The 24411-nt window shown below is 40.9% G+C and overlaps 1 protein-coding gene across 1 annotated transcript in view; it reads right to left on the reverse strand.

Annotated features, from left to right (window-relative positions):
- The window catches only part of LOC134527509 (uncharacterized), a 114860-nt gene that overhangs the window by 26841 nt on the left and 63608 nt on the right, over nucleotides 1-24411 (reverse strand). The gene's annotated exons all lie outside the window — the stretch shown is intronic.

Raw genomic sequence — 24411 nt, forward strand, 5'->3', positions numbered from 1 at the left:
TTTTTAGACTGAACAGAGTGTTCAGTCTCTGAGTCGCTGCCCTCATGCGTGCGCTTCGTCGCGGTGCCGACCTCCATCTCCTCGTCGCTACTACTCATCGCAAGTAGGTGCCCCGCCTTGAAAAAAGCAGGGCACACAACAGGCGTATCGTCCGACCTAACTAGCGTGGTATTCCTATCTGTTCGCCGCGTCCTAGCTACCTATCGAACCTAGCACCTTACGCACTGGCCACTGACCTGAGCTTCCTTTTTAGGAACGCCAGGCTAGGCAAAGAGAGAGGCTGACCCTTCTCCGACCAGCACGCGGTAAAGAATGAGAAGGGGCTGGAAAATGAGGGTATTTATCAGAGAAAGGGCTACATCTTGCTCAGCCAATGACAGACGAGCTGTCTCCCCATTGGCTGTGCACCATGTAGTTAAAGCGGATTGGTTATGGTGGGTTGAGTATTGGCTATTGTTTTGTGCTGCAGGGATGTTTCTCTCTTTATCAAAGGGATCCACATATTTTTTTAATTCAATGCTCTGCTGGCTGAAAATATTTTTATTGCTAATAATGAAGGCTGATTCTTTGATTTTCCTTTTTATTTTATCGGATTCCTGTATGAGTGGTGTGGAGTCTTCCCAGAGAATTTTGTGGCTATTTTCCCATGTATGTTCAGCAAGTCTGGATTTTAGGGTTTCACCCTTCTTGCAGTTGTTTTTGTGTTCTTTGATTCGGGTGGATAGAGCTCTGCCAGTTTCACCTATGTACATGTGGCCACATTCACAGGGGATTTGATACACACAGTTGTGGGTTTGTAATTTTTCTGTGGCTGGTTTCACCTTGGTAACAATACTTTTAATAGTAGATTTAGAACGGAATGCTGTTTGAAGTCCATATTTATTTCCTAGGCGTCTTATTTTTTCTGAAAGCCCTTGAACATACGGAATAACTAGGGTTCCTGCAGGTTTCTCAGTTTCTGTGGATTTGATTGTTTTGTTGGATTTCAAATGCTGTTTGATGGTGTTGACAGGGTAACCATTGGCTATGAGTTCTTTTTTTATATGATTGTGTTCAACCGCAATGGATTTCTCATCAGAACAAATAATCTCAGCTCGGTTGGTTAGTGTGTGAATTATGCCAGTTTTTGTTGTTTTGGGATGGTTGGATGCAAAAAATCTGGCTCCGTTATGTGGATGATACCTTCACTGTCTGGCAACATGGACCTGAAACTTTGGAGGAATTTGTGAACCACCTCAACTCTCTGAGGCCATCAATAAAATTCACATATGAAAAAGAAACCAAAGGTAGCATTCCTTTCCTGGATGTACTAGTCAGCAGAAAAAACAACAGCCTGGAAACAAAAGTATACAGGAAACCTACGCACACAGGCCAATACCTTAATTTTGCATCCAACCATCCCAAAACAACAAAAACTGGCATAATTCACACACTAACCAACCGAGCTGAGATTATTTGTTCTGATGAGAAATCCATTGCGGTTGAACACAATCATATAAAAAAAGAACTCATAGCCAATGGTTACCCTGTCAACACCATCAAACAGCATTTGAAATCCAACAAAACAATCAAATCCACAGAAACTGAGAAACCTGCAGGAACCCTAGTTATTCCGTATGTTCAAGGGCTTTCAGAAAAAATAAGACGCCTAGGAAATAAATATGGACTTCAAACAGCATTCCGTTCTAAATCTACTATTAAAAGTATTGTTACCAAGGTGAAACCAGCCACAGAAAAATTACAAACCCACAACTGTGTGTATCAAATCCCCTGTGAATGTGGCCACATGTACATAGGTGAAACTGGCAGAGCTCTATCCACCCGAATCAAAGAACACAAAAACAACTGCAAGAAGGGTGAAACCCTAAAATCCAGACTTGCTGAACATACATGGGAAAATAGCCACAAAATTCTCTGGGAAGACTCCACACCACTCATACAGGAATCCGATAAAATAAAAAGGAAAATCAAAGAATCAGCCTTCATTATTAGCAATAAAAATATTTTCAGCCAGCAGAGCATTGAATTAAAAAATATGTGGATCCCTTTGATAAAGAGAGAAACATCCCTGCAGCACAAAACAATAGCCAATACTCAACCCACCATAACCAATCCGCTTTAACTACATGGTGCACAGCCAATGGGGAGACAGCTCGTCTGTCATTGGCTGAGCAAGATGTAGCCCTTTCTCTGATAAATACCCTCATTTTCCAGCCCCTTCTCGACATTCTCACATTCTTTACGGCGTGCTGGTCGGAGAAGGGTCAGCCTCTCTCTTTGCCTAGCCTGGCGTTCCTAAAAAGGAAGCTCAGGTCAGTGGCCAGTGCGTAAGGTGCTAGGTTCGATAGGTAGCTAGGACGCGGCGAACAGATAGGAATACCACGCTAGTTAGGTCGGACGATACGCCTGTTGTGTGCCCTGCTTTTTTCAAGGCGGGGCACCTACTTGCGATGAGTAGTAGCGACGAGGAGATGGAGGTCGGCACCGCGACGAAGCGCACGCATGAGGGCAGCGACTCAGAGACTGAACACTCTGTTCAGTCTAAAAAACCGTCAGGGCTCCAGCCCACCACAACCGAGGACGACAACAGTGGCTTCACCACTGTTGAGCGTAGACAACGCAGGCGTAATAGCGATGCGTCACAAGCGGTACCGACACCGCAACAACGGACACCGACTGACGAGGCTCCGCGCTACAAACGCGTACCATTCGTAATCCGCAACAGTCAGGCAATCGGCAGCTTGGGCCCTGCCTTCGCGCGACTCGGCATCAAAAACCGAATGACGCTGACGAAGCGTCAAGAAGTGCGCATAACTTTTGATGGCAAATTGGACCAAGACAAAGCGACCGCTTGGTTTAAGGCAAACGATGTGCCTTTCCACACTTTCTCCCAGCCCAGCGAGCGAGGGGAAAAAGTAGTGATAAAGAATTTGAGTAAATTCACGCCGGTTGATGCGATTTCTGAGGAGCTCACCGCGCTCGGGTTTAAAGTAAATTTCATCAAACAGCTCAGTCGGCGGCTAACAGACCGCAACTCAGGGCAAGAGTTTTTCGAGCCAACACCGTCATTCGTGGTGTGCGTGGCACCTAGCGCGCACGACATCTACGCCGTCAAACAACTATACTACACAAGTGGTATAAAGATTGAGCGGTACACGACTCGCGCGGAAGACGTCCCGCTCTGTAAGAGGTGTAGTTCCTTCGGACACACCACCGGAAACTGTTCAGAAGTACCTAAATGCATCAGGTGCGCGGGTTCGCATCCCCGCAGCGAATGCCCAGTCCCAGAGGAGGCACCAAAGGTGTGCTCGAACTGTAAAGAGACAGGCCACACCGCGGCCTGGCGACAGTGCCCCGCGTTTTTGAAGATCGTAGAGTCGCGGAGACAGGCCGCCGCGGAACAGGCAGCACAGAAAGCTGCGCGCACAGCCTCGCGAGCACAGCCAGCCGCACCGACGCGGGAAAGTTTCCCCCCTCCCCCCGCGCCCACCGGGGAACACGTGCACCGGGCAACAACAACAACAACAGAGCGCAGTCCGCGAAACGCACGGCCCAGCGAGCAGGCCAGCCAACCGGGCATAAATCAAACACAGGCAGTAGCTTCCACGTCATACGCGGCAGCTACGTCAGGCGTAAGCGCACCGCGGCGAACCGCAACGGAAAACGTGCAGGCTCGCGTCGAGAAGAGCCAGCAGCATAGAACAGAAACCGCGCCAGAAGCACAGCCAAATAATAATATCACTAGCCTCGCGGAACTCGCAGAGATCTTGCGCATGTGCGATTATTGGAATTTAGTGAAGGCACTCGAACCGTATTACGCGCGCATCCGCTCCACCGAGAGCATTAAATACCGCCAAACCATTCTATTGGAAGCACTCGCGACAGTGCTCCAGTAAATGGCAGTAAACATGGGGAAAACACTACAACTCCTAAACTTTAATGCATGTGGTCTCCGCCTTCGGTCGTACGAGTTGGAACAGTGCCTTGTAATATATGGGATTGATGTGGCATTCATTACCGAGACTCACCTATCACCGCATCATCGATTTAATATTTGTGGTTACACCACTTACCGCACTGACCGCGCCACTCGTGGGGGCGGCACAGCCATATTAATTAAACACGGGATTCATCACCATCCGATAGAAATAACTGGCTTAGAGCACCTAGAGGCCACCAGCATAAATATTCGTAATAAAAATGCGCATGTCTGCATGTCGGCAGTATATAAACCCCCAGATAAGCCACTTCTTTCTAGGGATTTAAATAAATTAATTAATCCACAGCAACACTTTTTCATCGCAGGCGATTTAAACAGCAAAAACGAAGACTGGGGATGCAAAAATACTAACCCAGCAGGCAGAAAATTATTAGATCATTCGGTAGCAAATAATTTCGAAATTTTTGCTCCAGGCTCGCCAACTTGCTATCCAACGAATGGTGGCATGCCTGACATATTAGATATAGCTCTTACAAACATACCAGGTGCGCAGGTTATTTCAGAAAAATTAGATGAGCTTGACTCAGACCATTTTCCGGTACTTATTCAATTAACTTTTAATGCTCAATTTTGCGCAGCGATATTTAGCCGCACTTTTGGTATTCCCGACTGGGACAAATTTCGCGAAGACCTGGAATTAACTTTTACAGAAACTCCAGCGATAGACACAGCAGATGAGCTCGAAACTCACGTAAAACTTTTCACCGACACAATTACAGACGTGCGCAAAAAACACACGAAAATCGTGAATAAAAGAGAATTTACGCGAATAAATTACCCAGATGTAGACATGCTAATCGTTTTAAAACGGCAGGCGCGCAACACTTATCAACGAACGAGAACACCGCAAGCTAGGACTGAATACAATCGCCTTAAAGCTCAAGTCTCGCGAAAACTTAAAGATTTAAAAATAGAAAAATACGGAAACTTAATAACAGAGTGCGCAACTCAACCTCGGCAAATGTGGCGGCTCACACGCAATTTACGAGGGAAAAATAAATTTATCTCCACACCGGCCATTGTTACAAACGCGGGCATTAAATATGACGCGATAGATAAAGCAAATGCTATAGCAGACATTTTTGAAAAACAATTTTCACCAAACGAGGACATAAACGAGCCTCAGTTTACTAGGACCACGACAGTAGCTGTTAATAACTATTTACAAATCGTTCCACAAGCCGAGCCGGAACTCGTAACAATTAAAGAGCTCTTAGAAGCTATTCACTCGCGACCAAAAAATAAAGCAGGTGGACCTGACGGAATAAATTTTGATACTTTAAAGAAATTATCATTTCAGGCTATACAATACTTTCTTAAAATAATAAATGCTATTTTTATTCTTAAATCCTACCCAGCGTCATGGAAACTAGCTAAAGTTATCACCATTCCGAAACCGGGAAAAAATGCGTCACTACCACAAAACAGGCGACCTATTAGCCTCCTAAATAGCATGAGTAAAATTTTCGAAAAAATTTTACTCAAACGACTTCAACACCATTCGGACGAACACGAAGTCATTCCAGATAACCAATTTGGTTTTAGAAGGGGCCACTCTACCTCTCACCCCCTAATTAAGCTCATTGAAGAGGCCACTGACGGTTTTAACTCACGAGCGAAATTTACTGTCGCAACGATGCTAGACGCGGAAAAAGCTTTCGACAAAGTTTGGATACCTGGCTTAATTCAAAAATTAATTACATTTAACTTTCCAGACACGTATATTCATCTGGTGGCCCACTATTTATGGCGTCGAAAATTTTTTGTATCAATAGAGGGGGCGAAATCATCCACTCGGGAGCTGACAGCAGGTGTGCCGCAGGGGTCCCCACTCTCACCCTTTTTCTATAATGTTTACACAGCCGACATCCCGCGGGAACATGCCCACGTGCAATTATATGCAGACGACACTGCAATAATATATCAATCCCCGAATTTGAAGTTTGCTTTAACCAAAGTTCAGAGGCAGCTTACCTCACTCGAACAATGGTACACTCGCTGGCGCATTAAAATAAATGGAGCCAAGTCCACAACTTTAATTTTAACTAAAAAATACACCGCCCCCGACCGCGAATTAAAATTTTTTAATCAAGCCATACCATTTGTTAAATCGGCTAGATATTTAGGTTTAACTCTAGATACCAGGCTCACCTGGAAAGTTCACACCACTAAGGTGACACAGTTTGCGCGAGGCACTTTGCGCAGCCTATACTCAATGTTTAAGGCCCCCCAATTTCCTAGAAAGAAAAAATTACAGCTGTATTTACAAATAGTTCGCCCTCAATTATTATATGCTTGCGAAATCTGGGGCTATGCAGCAAAATGCCATATCGATAAAGTACAGGTCACTCAAAATAAATTTCTTAGAGCCATTGCAGATTGCGGCTGGTACACCAGCACACTAGAAGTACACCAGCTACTCAAAGTAGAATATGTAGAGGAATATATAAAACGGCAAAACAGGTCTTTTTATGGCCAGCTCCCTGAACATGCCAATACTTATATGAATTCACTTCCGGACTACGACCCAGCTGCACAGCGACAGTTTAAAAAACCGCGACTTGCCTAAGCCAGGTTATACTAGAATCCACACATCCCATGTACGCAGGGCAACTTAGCAAACATAGCAGACGTTTCTCTCTGGCCCCGATGTGCCTGTCTACGTCCTGCGGTGCAAATAATCAACATTGGACTAGCCAATGATTGACATGCCCAGGACTCGTAAATATTGCGTCAACACTACTTTTGGCCCAGCGGGGCTCTATTTTATTGCGTCAACACTACCTTTGACCCAGCGGGGCTCTAATTATAAACCAGCGACAACTCGACCACAGGCCCAAATTCCTTTAATTACCAAATCTTTCCTTCCCCCACCTCCTCCACTAGTCCTTGCTAGTTGTTTTCCCCAGCCATTATTAATTAATTCATTAATGTAACTTTCATTTTCTTGCTAATACGAAATGGTCCGAAGCATGCAGGTGTAGGTTTTGACCCATGCAGCGGTCCACTGCCTGTGTGTTAGGGCTGACTCCGTATGCCTGAAGGGCGAGACCCGCCTGGCAGGCTTCACCTCCAGTGCCGGCCGCGTTTCGGAAGGCATGGGTTTTTGAATTGCGACAAAAAAAAAAAAAAACACTGGACGAGGGCATCTCTCTGCTCGAACAATAATAGAATAGGATGACATTCATTTACTAATTTCACTCTCTATTTTTCAGGTTTAGACGACAACAGCCTGGGGGCTAACTACAGCAATACTGGTTTAGCCTAACTTTGACCGAACTATACTGGAACGCAATAGTTCGGTCCTTAAGGCGGCCAGTTGTTTACTAATCTATGTAATTTCTCCTACACATCGGTAAACTTACACGATGATATGCCTGCTTGGTCAGCCGGGTATGTGCGGCCTTGGAGCTATACACTACACTCACACAACGAAATTAATTAGGCCATTTTTGCGCACACTCCACACGCCTCTAAATACAGACATCACGACACTCTCATGCATCAGTTATCCAACTAACTGAGGGGAAAGGGTGACCTCCCCCCGCCTGACATCTACACTATTAAAAATAGAGCCAAGCAACATGCGACAGCTATTTTACTTCTTCTGGACCGTGAGCCACCTTTAATCTTAAAATCACACACATCGCGCCCCGCCGACGTTTCCAATGATTCGATCAAAGTGACGGGGTTGCACTATTTATATTGGCGACCACATAGCGAGTTATGGGAACGTAATAGTTCCCGGTATCGCTGTCACACGCTCCCGGCCGAGCATATGAGGAAACGGCGGCCCCTTCTCATTCTTTACCGCGTGCTGGTCGGAGAAGGGTCAGCCTCTCTCTTTGCCTAGCCTGGCGTTCCTAAAAAGGAAGCTCAGGTCAGTGGCCAGTGCGTAAGGTGCTAGGTCGTTATCTAGTTAGGACGCGGCGAACAGATAGGAATACCACGCTAGTTAGGTCGGACGATACGCCTGTTGTGTGCCCTGCTTTTTTTCAAGGCGGGGCACCTACTTGCGATGAGTAGTAGCGACGAGGAGATGGAGGTCGGCACCGCGACGAAGCGCACGCATGAGGGCAGCGACTCAGAGACTGAACACTCTGTTCAGTCTAAAAAACCGTCAGGGCTCCAGCCCACCACAACCGAGGACGACAACAGTGGCTTCACCACTGTTGAGCGTAGACAACGCAGGCGTAATAGCGATGCGTCACAAGCGGTACCGACACCGCAACAACGGACACCGACTGACGAGGCTCCGCGCTACAAACGCGTACCATTCGTAATCCGCAACAGTCAGGCAATCGGCAGCTTGGGCCCTGCCTTCGCGCGACTCGGCATCAAAAACCGAATGACGCTGACGAAGCGTCAAGAAGTGCGCATAACTTTTGATGGCAAATTGGACCAAGACAAAGCGACCGCTTGGTTTAAGGCAAACGATGTGCCTTTCCACACTTTCTCCCAGCCCAGCGAGCGAGGGGAAAAAGTAGTGATAAAGAATTTGAGTAAATTCACGCCGGTTGATGCGATTTCTGAGGAGCTCACCGCGCTCGGGTTTAAAGTAAATTTCATCAAACAGCTCAGTCGGCGGCTAACAGACCGCAACTCAGGGCAAGAGTTTTTCGAGCCAACACCGTCATTCGTGGTGTGCGTGGCACCTAGCGCGCACGACATCTACGCCGTCAAACAACTATACTACACAAGTGGTATAAAGATTGAGCGGTACACGACTCGCGCGGAAGACGTCCCGCTCTGTAAGAGGTGTAGTTCCTTCGGACACACCACCGGAAACTGTTCAGAAGTACCTAAATGCATCAGGTGCGCGGGTTCGCATCCCCGCAGCGAATGCCTAGTCCCAGAGGAGGCACCAAAGGTGTGCTCGAACTGTAAAGAGACAGGCCACACCGCGGCCTGGCGACAGTGCCCCGCGTTTTTGAAGATCGTAGAGTCGCGGAGACAGGCCGCCGCGGAACAGGCAGCACAGAAAGCTGCGCGCACAGCCTCGCGAGCACAGCCGGCCGCACCGACGCGGGAAAGTTTCCCCCCTCCCCACGCGCCCACCAGGGAACACGTGCACCGGGCAACAACAACAACAACAGAGCGCAGTCCGCGAAACGCACGGCCCAGCGAGCAGGCCAGCCAACCGGGCATAAATCAAACACAGGCAGTAGCTTCCACGTCATACGCGGCAGCTACGTCAGGCGTAAGCGCACCGCGGCGCACGGCAACGGAAATCGTGCAGGCTCGCGTCGAGAAGAGCCAGCAGCATAGAACAGAAACCGCGCCAGAAGCACAGCCAAATAATAATATCACTAGCCTCGCGGAACTCGCAGAGATCTTGCGCATGTGCGATTATTGGAATTTAGTGAAGGCACTCGAACCGTATTACGCACGCATCCGCTCCACCGAGAGCATTAAATACCGCCAAACCATTCTATTGGAAGCACTCGCGACAGTGCTCCAGTAAATGGCAGTAAACATGGGGAAAACACTACAACTCCTAAACTTTAATGCATGTGGTCTCCGCCTTCGGTCGTACGAGTTGGAACAGTGCCTTGTAATATATGGGATTGATGTGGCATTCATTACCGAGACTCACCTATCACCGCATCATCGATTTAATATTTGTGGTTACACCACTTACCGCACTGACCGCGCCACTCGTGGGGGCGGCACAGCCATATTAATTAAACACGGGATTCATCACCATCCGATAGAAATAACTGGCTTAGAGCACCTAGAGGCCACCAGCATAAATATTCGTAATAAAAATGCGCATGTCTGCATGTCGGCAGTATATAAACCCCCAGATAAGCCACTACTTTCTAGGGATTTAAATAAATTAATTAATCCACAGCAACACTTTTTCATCGCAGGCGATTTAAACAGCAAAAACGAAGACTGGGGATGCAAAAATACTAACCCAGCAGGCAGAAAATTATTAGATCATTCGGTAGCAAATAATTTCGAAATTTTTGCTCCAGGCTCGCCAACTTGCTATCCAACGAATGGTGGCATGCCTGACATATTAGATATAGCTCTTACAAACATACCAGGTGCGCAGGTTATTTCAGAAAAATTAGATGAGCTTGACTCAGACCATTTTCCGGTACTTATTCAATTAACTTTTAATGCTCAATTTTGCGCAGCGATTATTAGCCGCACTTTTGGTATTCCCGACTGGGACAAATTTCGCGAAGACCTGGAATTAACTTTTACAGAAACTCCAGCGATAGACACAGCAGATGAGCTCGAAACTCACGTAAAACTTTTCACCGACACAATTACAGACGTGCGCAAAAAACACACGAAAATCGTGAATAAAAGAGAATTTACGCGAATAAATTACCCAGATGTAGACATGCTAATCGTTTTAAAACGGCAGGCGCGCAACACTTATCAACGAACGAGAACACCGCAAGCTAGGACTGAATACAATCGCCTTAAAGCTCAAGTCTCGCGAAAACTTAAAGATTTAAAAATAGAAAAATACGGAAACTTAATAACAGAGTGCGCAACTCAACCTCGGCAAATGTGGCGGCTCACACGCAATTTACGAGGGAAAAATAAATTTATCTCCACACCGGCCATTGTTACAAACGCGGGCATTAAATATGACGCGATAGATAAAGCAAATGCTATAGCAGACATTTTTGAAAAACAATTTTCACCAAACGAGGACATAAACGAGCCTCAGTTTACTAGGACCACGACAGTAGCTGTTAATAACTATTTACAAATCGTTCCACAAGCCGAGCCGGAACTCGTAACAATTAAAGAGCTCTTAGAAGCTATTCACTCGCGACCAAAAAATAAAGCAGGTGGACCTGACGGAATAAATTTTGATACTTTAAAGAAATTATCATTTCAGGCTATACAATACTTTCTTAAAATAATAAATGCTATTTTAATTCTTAAATCCTACCCAGCGTCATGGAAACTAGCTAAAGTTATCACCATTCCGAAACCGGGAAAAAATGCGTCACTACCACAAAACAGGCGACCTATTAGCCTCCTAAATAGCATGAGTAAAATTTTCGAAAAAATTTTACTCAAACGACTTCAACACCATTCGGACGAACACGAAGTCATTCCAGATAACCAATTTGGTTTTAGAAGGGGCCACTCTACCTCTCACCCCCTAATTAAGCTCATTGAAGAGGCCACTGACGGTTTTAACTCACGAGCGAAATTTACTGTCGCAACGATGCTAGACGCGGAAAAAGCTTTCGACAAAGTTTGGATACCTGGCTTAATTCAAAAATTAATTACATTTAACTTTCCAGACACGTATATTCATCTGGTGGCCCACTATTTATGGCGTCGAAAATTTTTTGTATCAATAGAGGGGGCGAAATCATCCACTCGGGAGCTGACAGCAGGTGTGCCGCAGGGGTCCCCACTCTCACCCTTTTTCTATAATGTTTACACAGCCGACATCCTGCGGGAACATGCCCACGTGCAATTATATGCAGACGACACTGCAATAATATATCAATCCCCGAATTTGAAGTTTGCTTTAACCAAAGTTCAGAGGCAGCTTACCTCACTCGAACAATGGTACACTCGCTGGCGCATTAAAATAAATGGAGCCAAGTCCACAACTTTAATTTTAACTAAAAAATACACCGCCCCCGACCGCGAATTAAAAATTTTTAATCAAGCCATACCATTTGTTAAATCGGCTAGATATTTAGGTTTAACTCTAGATACCAGGCTCACCTGGAAAGTTCACACCACTAAGGTGACACAGTTTGCGCGAGGCACTTTGCGCAGCCTATACTCAATGTTTAAGGCCCCCCAATTTCCTAGAAAGAAAAAATTACAGCTGCATTTACAAATAGTTCGCCCTCAATTATTATATGCTTGCGTAATCTGGGGCTATGCAGCAAAATGCCATATCGATAAAGTACAGGTCACTCAAAATAAATTTCTTAGAGCCATTGCAGATTGCGGCTGGTACACCACCACACTAGAAGTACACCAGCTACTCAAAGTAGAATATGTAGAGGAATATATAAAACGGCAAAACAGGTCTTTTTATGGCCAGCTCCCTGAACATGCCAATACTTATATGAATTCACTTCCGGACTACGACCCAGCTGCACAGCGACAGTTTAAAAAACCGCGACTTGCCTAAGCCAGGTTATACTAGAATCCACACATCCCATGTACGCAGGGCAACTTAGCAAACATAGCAGACGTTTCTCTCTGGCCCCGATGTGCCTGTCTACGTCCTGCGGTGCAAATAATCAACATTGGACTAGCCAATGATTGACATGCCCAGGACTCGTAAATATTGCGTCAACACTACTTTTGGCCCAGCGGGGCTCTATTTTATTGCGTCAAAACTACCTTTGACCCAGCGGGGCTCTAATTATAAACCAGCGACAACTCGACCGCAGGCCCAAATTCCTTTAATTACCAAATCTTTCCTTCCCCCACCTCCTCCACTAGTCCTTGCTAGTTGTTTTCCCCAGCCATTATTAATTAATTCATTAATGTAACTTTCATTTTCTTGCTAATTCGAAATGGTCCGAAGCATGCAGGTGTAGGTTTTGACCCATGCAGCGGTCCACTGCCTGTGTGTTAGGGCTGACTCCGTATGCCTGAAGGGCGAGACCCGCCTGGCAGGCTTCACCTCCAGTGCCGGCCGCGTTTCGGAAGGCATGGGTTTTTGAATTGCGACAAAAAAAAAAAAAAAAAAAAACCTGGACGAGGGCATCTCTCTGCTCGAACAATAATAGAATAGGATGACATTCATTTACTAATTTCACTCTCTATTTTTCAGGTTTAGACGACAACAGCCTGGGGGCTAACTACAGCAATACTGGTTTAGCCTAACTTTGACCGAACTATACTGGAACGCAATAGTTCGGTCCTTAAGGCGGCCAGGTGTTTACTAATCTATGTAATTTCTCCTACACATCGGTAAACTTACACGATGATATGCCTGCTTGGTCAGCCGGGTATGTGCGGCCTTGGAGCTATACACTACACTCACACAACGAAATTAATTAGGCCATTTTTGCGCACACTCCACACGCCTCTAAATACAGACATCACGACACTCTCATGCATCAGTTAGCCAACTAACTGAGGGGAAAGGGTGACCTCCCCCCGCCTGACACCTACACTATTAAAAATAGAGCCAAGCAACATGCGACAGCTATTTTACTTCTTCTGGACCGTGAGCCACCTTTAATCTTAAAATCACACACATCGCGCCCCGCCGACGTTTCCAATGATTCGATCAAAGTGACGGGGTTGCACTATTTATATTGGCGACCACATAGCGAGTTATGGGAACGTAATAGTTCCTGGTATCGCTGTCACACGCTCCCGGCCGAGCATATGAGGAAACGGCGGCAGCCCCTTCTCAGTCGCACCTGTGTTTCCGTACCATGTGCGTCTCTGCCTGAGGACGGGAGCAGATAGCAGTTCCCGAAACGTCGCTTGTTTCTGTTTAGGTAAAACTATTGTATTTGTTTGTCTTTTCGTTTTGTCATGTTTTTTGTCTCGCTTCAACTGTTGTGCTGAATTATTTTGGGTTTCAATATTTTTGTGTTGTCATCATTTGTGGGGATTTTTTCGTTCTCTTAGTACATTTTCTTTGTTTTTCTTTGTTTGTTTGCTGACCATATTCCTGTTTCGGAATATTTTGTGGTGTTCATATCCTTGTTGACAACAGCAATTGTTTGCTTAATTTTGTGTGTTTTTTGTCTTTTTTTGAGTATTTTTATTTTTATTTATTTATTTTATTTATTAGTTTTTCTTCAAACAGAAAAAGTTCTTAGCAATGGTGTATGTCCAAAAACTTACATCAAGTCATTGTTGAATATGTTCATAACCTATCTAGGCTTGTTGACATACCATAGCAGAGACAAACTTTTGAAGGTTAAAGAATGATATTTATAATATTCGTATTAATTATTTTCAATTATAGCTTACCCAGAACCAGAATAAATTTTTATCTGGAAAGTATTTAAATTTTAGTGTTTCATGAAATTTACAATTATTAATAAATTTTAAATTTTAAACTGTATATACAAGTTTCTTACATTATCATCGTGCCACAATCTTTTTCTTTTTTCTATCTGCCTTAAATTAAAGTTTTAAGAATTTTTGTTGAAAATGTTAAAACATTTCTTCTAATTACAACTCGTTTCATTTAAAACGCCCGTGATCGTGTCGTTGGTTAGTCACCCAGCCACCAGGAGCGCTAACACAGTGCCCAGCAGCCTAGTTTGGGAGTTATTCTATGGCCCTGATGTTAGACATCACTTTCAATTCCTAACACAATATTTCAGCGAACCACAGAGAGGCATTTTCATTTTATTTTTATGCTCGCGCATTATTTATACAGAGAAAGAGCGATATGTTGAGGTAGTTTCCCGGCTCACCACACAAAGGCGCCATCAGCTTGATAGGCAATTAAAATTCCATCTCATGCATTGCCGTCCAATGCCTAATGCCTGGATTCAAAAGTGCAAAAAATGTTCTTATGGCTAAGCGACTTCTATAAGTATTATTTGTATTAAATGTTAGAACTAACAGTTTCTTAATCGGCGCACAAATACGTATAACACCAGCGCGAATGTCCACTATTTTTCGTTGCTGTTTGAGCTCTTCAAGTTATGACATCTCGGAATACTCTTTTCGATCATACGTCCATTACCCAAGTAATATATTAGTTTGAATCTTCATCAGCCATGGCATATTCGGTTGCACTCAAGTTTTTAATATATTGAAATTAAGATTTTAAGTAATAAATGTTCATACTAAGTCTGTCCTTTTCTTCGATCGCCGCAAAACTTCAATCTTCCTTTATCTGACACTTCGTAATCTTATATAACTTTCATTAAATGGAAAATGGTGCCAAGATTTATCGATTAATTCAAAACACATCTGTCCCGTTTGCAGATTGACTATAAACTAAACGTTCCCAACTCTCGTTAATGGCTATATTCCTCCTCAACAATCTTCGTTTCAAACATGAATACTACAATACATCAAAATGCTATTTACACTCGATTTAACACATAAAAGACCTTAATTTCAACTCACAAGTAATAAATTTAATTTCTGTGAGGTATTATTATGTCTTTACATGATTTAAAAACTTAATGATCATAAATTATGGCATTTAAAAAAGTACAAATATCAATTTATATTGGTCGTCAGGAAAATATTAAATAAATAAAAGATACTAATGTTTACTAAGAAGTTAAAATATAGTTTAATCAAACAAATTAAAAGTGTTAGTTTACTAAAATGTAAGGAATTAATTAAAAAAACGATATATAAATACCAAGGAATTATCTCATAGTCACGTGATTAAAGAAATAATATTCCTCACACAGGAGACGCAGAAGGTACTAACAATGCAATCGTGAAATTTTCATTCAGATTTACCAAAATTATACTTTAAGTAGAGAAGAAAAGGGTGAAGGAAAATTTATATATATATATATATATATATATATATATATATATATATATATTAATCTTGGTATACAGGTACTTCCTCGTATTTAGAAGGTCAAGTGTGCCAAATTTCATTGCGATCAGAGTAAAACTGAATATTTTTATAAGAAACAAACAATCAATCAAACAAACTTAAACATATATAGAGTTAGATAATGCCTCTCTGATTTTCCGAAAACCCCATTCTCAGTTTATGTATGTAATATAAGGAGCATTCCTAAAGATTTTCAATTTTGTAGGACACATTATTAGAAAAAAACTGGAAATTGTGATCAGATTTTGACTATGTAGCAGAGGGAATATATGTGTCCAATTTTAAGTTTGTAGGTCTTATAGTTCCTGAAAATTTGTAATGATTTAGTCAGGAGTGGTATTTTACACACACACACACACACACACACACATATATATATATATATATGTGTGTGTGTGTGTGTGTGTCTTATATCTAAGTATTCTGATTTATATTTGTAATACACGAGTCTTGTGAAAATAATATTTTTATATTTTGATTTTTTTCGAAGTATTAATGTGATTTTTTTTGTAAGTGTTTGGTGGGGAGTTACAAGGCCTTATACTCCCATTCTCCTACTTTTATTAGTTTCGCGCATGTGTATAATATTATGTAAGAATTACTTCCCGTAATATTTCGGGTGAATTTCCAAGCAGCATTCATAATGGCATAGATCAGTCTACTTAACAACTTGACAAATGATTTCTAAGGGGGGCGGGAAAATGGAAACTGTGGCAGTTTTAATTATTTCACTTTCATTAAACAAGTATCTAAATTTTAGTGTCGCAAGGTCATTTTTATATCTACGTTGACATTATTTTACTTATATAGATTCGTGAATTATTTTATTTTATTGGTTTAATGTACCTGTTTGTATGCTTTAAGGTGTTAGAAAGAATTATAAATAAAAATTTCTCTGCCATATAGGTACTAAGACCATTTATGAAGAATAATATGCTATTGAAATCCTTTTTTTTTTGTGTATCTATACTAATATCATAAAGCTGAAGAGTTTGTTTGCTTGTTTGTTTGTTTGAACGCGCTAATCTCAGGAACCACTATTCCTATTTGAAAAATTCTTTCAGTGTTGGATAGTACATTTATCAAGGAAGGATATTATCATTAGGGATCCTTACTAAAAGTCCAATTTAGAATCAAATGCGTTGGAGGGGGTTAGATACAACATGCAGTACACGTACGAAGAATGTGTTGAGAATGACTCAGGCGCATGGAAGTTATTTCCTATTGCCTATTAACATTGTTGCCACGCACTAGATGCCTTATCATTCTTAATATTCCCATACAAGTAAAAAACACCCGTGTGATATTAACAACGAAGCAATCAGTACCCTCATAAGAGTTCAATTAGTATTTAAATACTATTTATCACTTTAATTCGCAAACCTAAACTATTGTTTTTTTCCTCTCTCTGTGTTTACTTTGTTTTTATTGCCCTTTTTTTCAAGTATATATATTTTACAGACTTGAAACTTCACAGTAATGTTCCTTATGTTACGCAGGATGACATTTTCCGAATATTAGATCCCATGGGTGGTTAAAACCAGGCAACCGTGGGTACTTTGGCTGCATGAGAACAGGATTTGGCATTGTTCATGCTTTCTGCGTCTCCATGGCAACGGGCATCGCGCGGCAGTGGCGTACCCACAAGGAGGGGCATGTATAATGAGCGGCGCAAGAGTGATCTGCCTGTAGACTGCCGTAATGAAGTACGGGTACATCAGTTGTACGTTGCGTGCACGAGTCGGGAAACCATCGGTGCTATTCATTTTCTCTCCGGTACATTAACAGCATTGTAATAAATTTTCACTGAATTTTTTTATTATTTACCATTACTGTAAATGAGAGATGTGGCTTAATTTTTTTCCATTAGTCGGGCAGCTAGTATTGAAATATGTATGAACGCGTGTGTGTATATTAATTCATTATTTGCGTCTGCTCAATTGATATCGACGAAATATTGTATAGAAATTTTTAACATCTATAATTGAGTTAAAAATATTTAATCAAATATTATTTGCAAACAATAAAACGTTGCTAAGATCATTTAAATTACGAAATCCGCAATAACTTGCAAACTATTTAACACCTAAAAAATTTTTTGGACAAAATTATTTTCTAATATTGTTTCTACAGCAAAAATTCTCTAGTTAAAACAAGGATCTGAAACAAAAATATTCCTTTAGTATATAAATGGGGCTCCGGTGCCAGACTTCAGGCTGTGGAGCTGGGAGCCGTGGTCTGTGACGTCACAGCGGCCTTGAATTAGACCATGATTTTTAACGTTAAAAGTTTAACGCTCCTGGGGAGGGGGAATAGAAAGAGACAGAGCGAGAGTGAATGCGTGGCACTCGAACGCATGCGCGAGCGTTAGCAACGAGTAGCGTCCAATATTCCAACGCAAGAGGGAGAGAGAAAGAAAGATACACAAAGGTAGAAAGTAGGAGAGAGAAAGAGAGTGAGTCGGGAGATCCCAAGCACACGCGCGTGGTATTCTTGCTATGCAGCGAAGTAAACAGTGTGAGCGTCATGAAAACCAAAGGGGGAACTACCATTGATGCAGTTTTTGCAAGAAATATTGAAAAAGTATAACTCAAACATTTCGTATCTTACTTTAGTTATCATAATCCCATTGTAAATTTTATAGATTTGGATATTTCTCCACTCGAAAATGATAATTAAAAGATGCGATTAATTGTGAATTTTAAGCAATGTTAATTAAGTTTGTCTTAAAGAAACAATATGATTTCACTAAAAATCAATTTCTACCCCTTCCTATTTTTAATTTCCACATTACGAAGTTTCACTTCTTCCGCGCGGAGGGACTCCACGCACTATTTTTTTTATGTCTAGAGTTTTTAGGCACCTGATATTAACCTAACAAAAATTAATTTTTAAATAAAGTCATAATTTTGATTCATGGAAATATACCAGTAGGTCGTGAGTATATAAGTGAGGTCCAGGCGACATGACCCTCAGTCCACCCCTGATGCAGTATGGATCGTCTCTCTTCAGTAAGTTTCGTGAGATAAAGTAGCTGCTCCAATATCGACATCAAGGACCCAGATGGCACCGGCGACGACAGCAGCGACGCCAACGACAGCTTAGAGCTCAATAGCAGCGGTGCAGTCGACCATGCAGATCGCAACTTCATCGGTACCATTAACTGCAGACATTTCAATACAATCTGTGATACTGACATCGACATGTGCTGTTCCATAGGTTGAAGTTACGCCTGCAACTTCAGAGACTTCAATGGACGGCGGACTTTCATCGCGCCAGTGCAAATACTGTGGTGCATCATTTACTAAACCAGTCCGCTAAACACGTCATGTGCATCACTGTGCGATTGGTTTGGTGTCATATACCATCTATGTGACTATTTAATAGTCCATTAAAATAAATTTGAAGGAAGAAACTGAAATTTTACTGGCTCCTCAATTTCACATGACTGCCCTAATAAAAATGTATACATCGAGAAACACTAAAGACTTTAGTAATTTGCTTGTTTTTTGTACATATAGTAGTATAGAAATTATGTAATAAAATTTATATTTGTGAAGAACTTGTGGTTTTTTATTTCTTGAACCTTTCACTTTTATGTTCAATTTATGTGATATATAATTGAATTAATTTTTTTTCATTGACCAAGAAACGAAGCAAGGACAGGAGTCCATCGATACAATCTGTAAATTAATGAGTTTTTTTGATGATTTTTGGAATGTTTTCAAAATTTCTAGGTCAAATAAGGATTTCCTAGATGGCGGGCAATATGTCCTCATATACTTACTAGAGGCTGGTAGCAGAGGAATTTATGCTTCTTTTAGGACTTTCAACCATATTTATTGAAATTATTAATTTTAACCTAAAAGTACTTTTTTGCAACGATCAAATATCAAACCAAGTTCAGGAATCTATCGAATCTATCAGTATATTATTTGCATACTTATTTAATGAAGTTTGCAATATTTTCCGAATTTATAGCTAAATAAACACAGATTTCCATGATTGCATTCAAATTTAAAGATGTCGGATGCCTCAGTAATAAACGAATACTGCACTCTAGCAGAAAATAAGTTTAACTTAAATTCCGGCAGTTCACTTGTGCCGCCAATTATCATTTTTGGCACAATTCATAATTTGAATTTTGAAAAATAATTTTACCAGACATTTTTGGAAACTAAAACTTAAACTTTTTCCGCTCTCTGTACACTGCCATTTAATCTTTGTCAGGTCAGTCTCCCCAATCCTGTTCCCAGAGGTGGATCTGATTTTGCAAGTCTAATGCGAGTCAGACTGAGTATCCTTTTACCCCCACTTTGAGGCACGGCCGTCGCCTGCAATTCTCCTCCGAGCCATGATCAAGACGGCTTATCTCAGCGTTCTCCGAGAGCACTGTTTTTCTCGGAGCTCTCCTGAGGCAAGTATATAGAGACACACCCGCGAGTCGTCTTAAACAATATTTCGGCACGTCTCTTAATTAATTTCCCACAGTAGTGCAGTTTCCACCACCCCCTCCTCCTCCTCCAAGCTTTCCTGGGAACTCTGCCTAGGGAACTGACCAGCCACCAACCTCAGCCGAACCTCAAGGACACCCATCGGTCTTCGAATGTACCACCTCTGCCATCTAACGGCGGATTTGCGAGTTATTTCCCCTGGGTGTTTGAACACCCGCTAAATGCTTGCCCCCTGGCCCCTCACACAACAAGCGGTGACCTGTGATTCATTTCCAAGCCACCAGAGCGCTGCACTAGTCCCCTCCATAAGCCCCATACTTCCAATGTCACCTCGTGCGAGTCGATCTCTCCTTGTTTCGGTCACCCCTCAGTAGGTCGTGCTGCGATTCGCCAGTACAACTTCGAAATATCGGTCAGTATTTCTCGACCACCCCCTCGGAAATCTTCGGAACCTTTCGGTCCGGAAGCCTAAGTCTCCCTTCTTTCTTTTGATTGCCTTCGCCTTTTTATTTACGAGTCGCTACCGCCACAAAGACACTCCGCGCCGCGCCAGCAGACTGACAACCCCGAATACTCGACGAGCAGCACAACAAGACTTCAGTCGGTCGCCGTACAAATATGTAGTCGGCTAGTCAAGGGATTTTGTCCCTAAACTCATTTCTTAACCAGTAATTGGTCAGTCTGCATGCTTAGTAGAGATAGTTATACTTCGCTAAATTTTACTAATTATTTTAAATTATGGAAACGTCCGCGACAACCGCGCGTGTTCGCGAGCTTCACATACTGGCGGGCTACCATGCTGAGAGCTAGGAGCTACTTCCCTGTCTGGTGAGTTTTTGCCAAACCTTTATTCCCCGACCAGCACAGTTTTTGGTGGGCATTTACTGCCAGTTTACTGACTGCCTGTGAACCAGTTCTGATCATGTTCGATTTGGGGCTTGTTCACCGACAAGGTCCAAGATCCGGGTGTGGACATGACTACACCACCCTCGACACCTTCATCCGGGTAGCAGGACGACTAAGGCGCCCTGGTACCATGTAACACGTCACCTTCGGCCAGCTAGCTTCAAATCTCCAGTCCTACAAATTTTTAGTGATGTCTACAGCGTGACAGTTAACTCCGCCCAAGACTGGAATAACCGAAACTATTTATTACGGAACGTTAATAATTCTAAGCGCTAAAAATAAATTGCATGGGATTGTTTATTTTAACCGATTGTTTCTGATTCTTTTTTAATTATGTCAAATGAAACTCAATAGTAATATTCTAATTAGGGCCGGCCCATACTTTAAATGTGGTAGTTTTTATATATATATATATATATATCAACCCATTCATTAAATAATACAATTTTAATATATTTGTCAACCAATTCATCGAATGTAATATTTTGATATATTTGTCAATACATATACATAAATTAAGTTACCTTTTAACATGTTTATGGAATCCATGCTTTGTTGATTTATGTTAGAGTAAATATTAGTTAAATAAATTTAGAGGCACTTATTTACAAACGAAATCACATTTGTTATTATTTTGCCTTTGAAACTAAAAGATCCACCAGTCTCCCAAAGTTATTTTAAGGGGACATTTACTTTACACAAGTGAAGAAGAGAGTGTGTGTAGCACATTCTAGCAGACGAAAACAAGATGGCGGCCTCCAGCAGATGAAAACAAGATAGCGGACATGATGTCATACTAGCAAATGATTTATATCCTTGTCATTAGTGTTGGAAGGTCAGTCTGCCAGCGGCTTTCATGGAGGAAGGATCTGTTGCCATTTTTATTTTAGCCCTACCAGGTTCGAACCAAGTTTTTCATGATGTAGGTGCCTTTTAAATAATATTTTATTAAAATTATGTTAAAATAATTTTTTTATATATTTTTAAGTTTTCCTTAATTTTTCTGATAATAATTACAGATATTCAATATGCTGGGCATGATATCATAATCCAAGATGGCGAAGTGTTTTTTATATAAATTTTTATTGACTAATTATTTATAAATTTTAAAAACTTTCCTGATTTTCTAGCATAAAGAATATGGATTTTCATAATGACACCCATAATAAAATTTGCAACATTATAGAATTCAATATGGAAGCCATAAATAAATGTGCAACGATGACATCCAAGTTGGTGAGCAACGTTTCTAGAATCCAAGATGGTGACCATAACTATATGTGCAACAGTGATGTTTTAATTCAAGATAGCGTAATTTTTTGTTAATATTTTTTAAATATTTTTATAGCTATTAAAATTCTTCCCGATTTTCTAGCATAAAAAATATACATTTACAAGATAGTGGTCGTAACGATAATTGCAACGGTTACATCATAATTTAAGATGGCTGCCATGGCATCCTAATTGGTAAGGTCGTGACCTCGGAGGCTTAGGAAGGCCTGTAGATGCGGACTCTTACGACTCTTTGCGGATTTTTCAAGCCGTTGGCATTATTTAGGACTAAACTTTGAAATTTTCCTCAAAACGGGAATTTTTCCCTCGAATTAAGAGGAAAAAATTATTTTTCAAAATGTTTGAGGTTTTTTGGCGACATTGTTTTCTAAAAAACCTGGAACTTTTTGCCAAATTTTGCGTTATTATGCAACATTTGAAGGTCATTGTTAAAGACCTAAGTCGGATGGCCGCCGAGAGTCACAATCCAATATGGCGGTAGACTCCGGCTCCACAAGGCTGAAGCTTGGGTTCGGACATACATTCCTATACTACTAATTGTGATCTAAGTAGAATAAAAGGAATATTTTAAACCCACAATCAAATTTCTTATTTCGCAATTTCTTTCATATGCAGGTCTTCTAGACACAATCCCGAGCTTGGTAAAGTGCAGATCACATGCCTTCCACCATGGAGATATGGCCATTGTCCCCGCTGGCTCGAGCTCAATGTCACCACGGTGGTCGGGAAACTATCTCCAATTAGTTCGAACTTATATCCCTAGCTTTCCAGTGCAGTGGTCTGGGCACTATTTTCATTTGAGTCGAGCTTAGATCACTAGACTACCGCTACGATTGTATGGACACAAGCCCCAGCTGTGTACAGCACAGACCAAAAGATTTCACTCGTGCGAAACTGTGCGTCTTTTGTTTTGGCCAGTGAGTTTTTCTGGTGTATTCCCGTTTTTCTCAGCAATACAATTTGTCACTAATTATTTGTAGGAGGTAATTCTGTGTGGTCTTTCACGTGGTGACATACGTCTTTGGACAAATATTTCTAGGGTTCACCACTTACTGGGTTTTGACCTATTACCATACCTACATACATGCCAAAATTAAATCATTAATCTTTAAACACATTTAGTTGTGTCATATTAAATACTCCTGTGGAATTCAGGAATACTATCATGGATTAGATGGACATGTAAACTAATTTCAATGTTTTACAAGAATGTGAATAATATTATGAAACAGACAAACACTGAGATCAAACTAGAATTTGTAAATAGAAAAAAAAATGTTATTAACACCATTTAAAATAATCACTCAAACCTAAATATGAAGATCTGTTCTCCTTTAAAAAAAAACATGAAAATTATATAACCAACGAAAATTAAATAATAGTACATACCAGTAATAGTACAAATATAACGTACTTATCTCAGGTCTCTTGTGGATTTAATAAAGTGAGCTCGAAATCCGAAAGTACCTCATTATAATATATTTCATAATATAAATAATTGAAGTTATACATACTTCTTTGGGCGCGTTATGAAAATGATGAGAGTGAAATTTTAAGATGCGCGCGTATCACTGTAACAAAAAATTAACAGGTTGAAGCTGCCCTCTAAATCGCCCATTAAGTCTCGAAAAAAAGCTACTAACAAAATAGAAATAGAACCTCTAATAGTCGCGCATGTTGGCACGCTCGTATCCTCTGATCACTGTTTTCATATTTATAATATTTATCCACATGTTTCTAGTTTCTACATTCACAACACGTGTTTTAGTTTCATACAAGTACGAATTATATATGTGCTAAAAAATTATATTCAGTAGTGATTTAAATTGAATATTTTGATTAATCTTATTTATTATTCGTAAATATTAGTAAAAAATATTGTGCCTTTATACGTTTTCAAGAGATCCAATATAATTGAGAAAACTATCTGTATATATTATTTATTGATATAAATAAAAATATTATTATTTATTTTAATTAATACTAAATATTATTAAATTATTATGTTAAATATTTATTATTATTTTTTTAATATTTACAAAATAAAGAAATAAATTAAAAAAAAACATTTAATAAAAATTGTGATAAAAATTAAAATTGAACATCAAATTAAAATATTAATTTTTAATATTTATTATTAAATTGAATAAATAATAAATATTTATAAAAACAAATGAAAAAAATAAATAAAAACTTTTTGATAAAAATGAAAAGTGAAAATAAAATTAAGAAAATAATAC

This window comes from Bacillus rossius, chromosome 1 (assembly GCF_032445375.1).
Source record: "Bacillus rossius redtenbacheri isolate Brsri chromosome 1, Brsri_v3, whole genome shotgun sequence".
In the NCBI taxonomy this organism is placed as follows: domain Eukaryota; kingdom Metazoa; phylum Arthropoda; class Insecta; order Phasmatodea; family Bacillidae; genus Bacillus; species Bacillus rossius.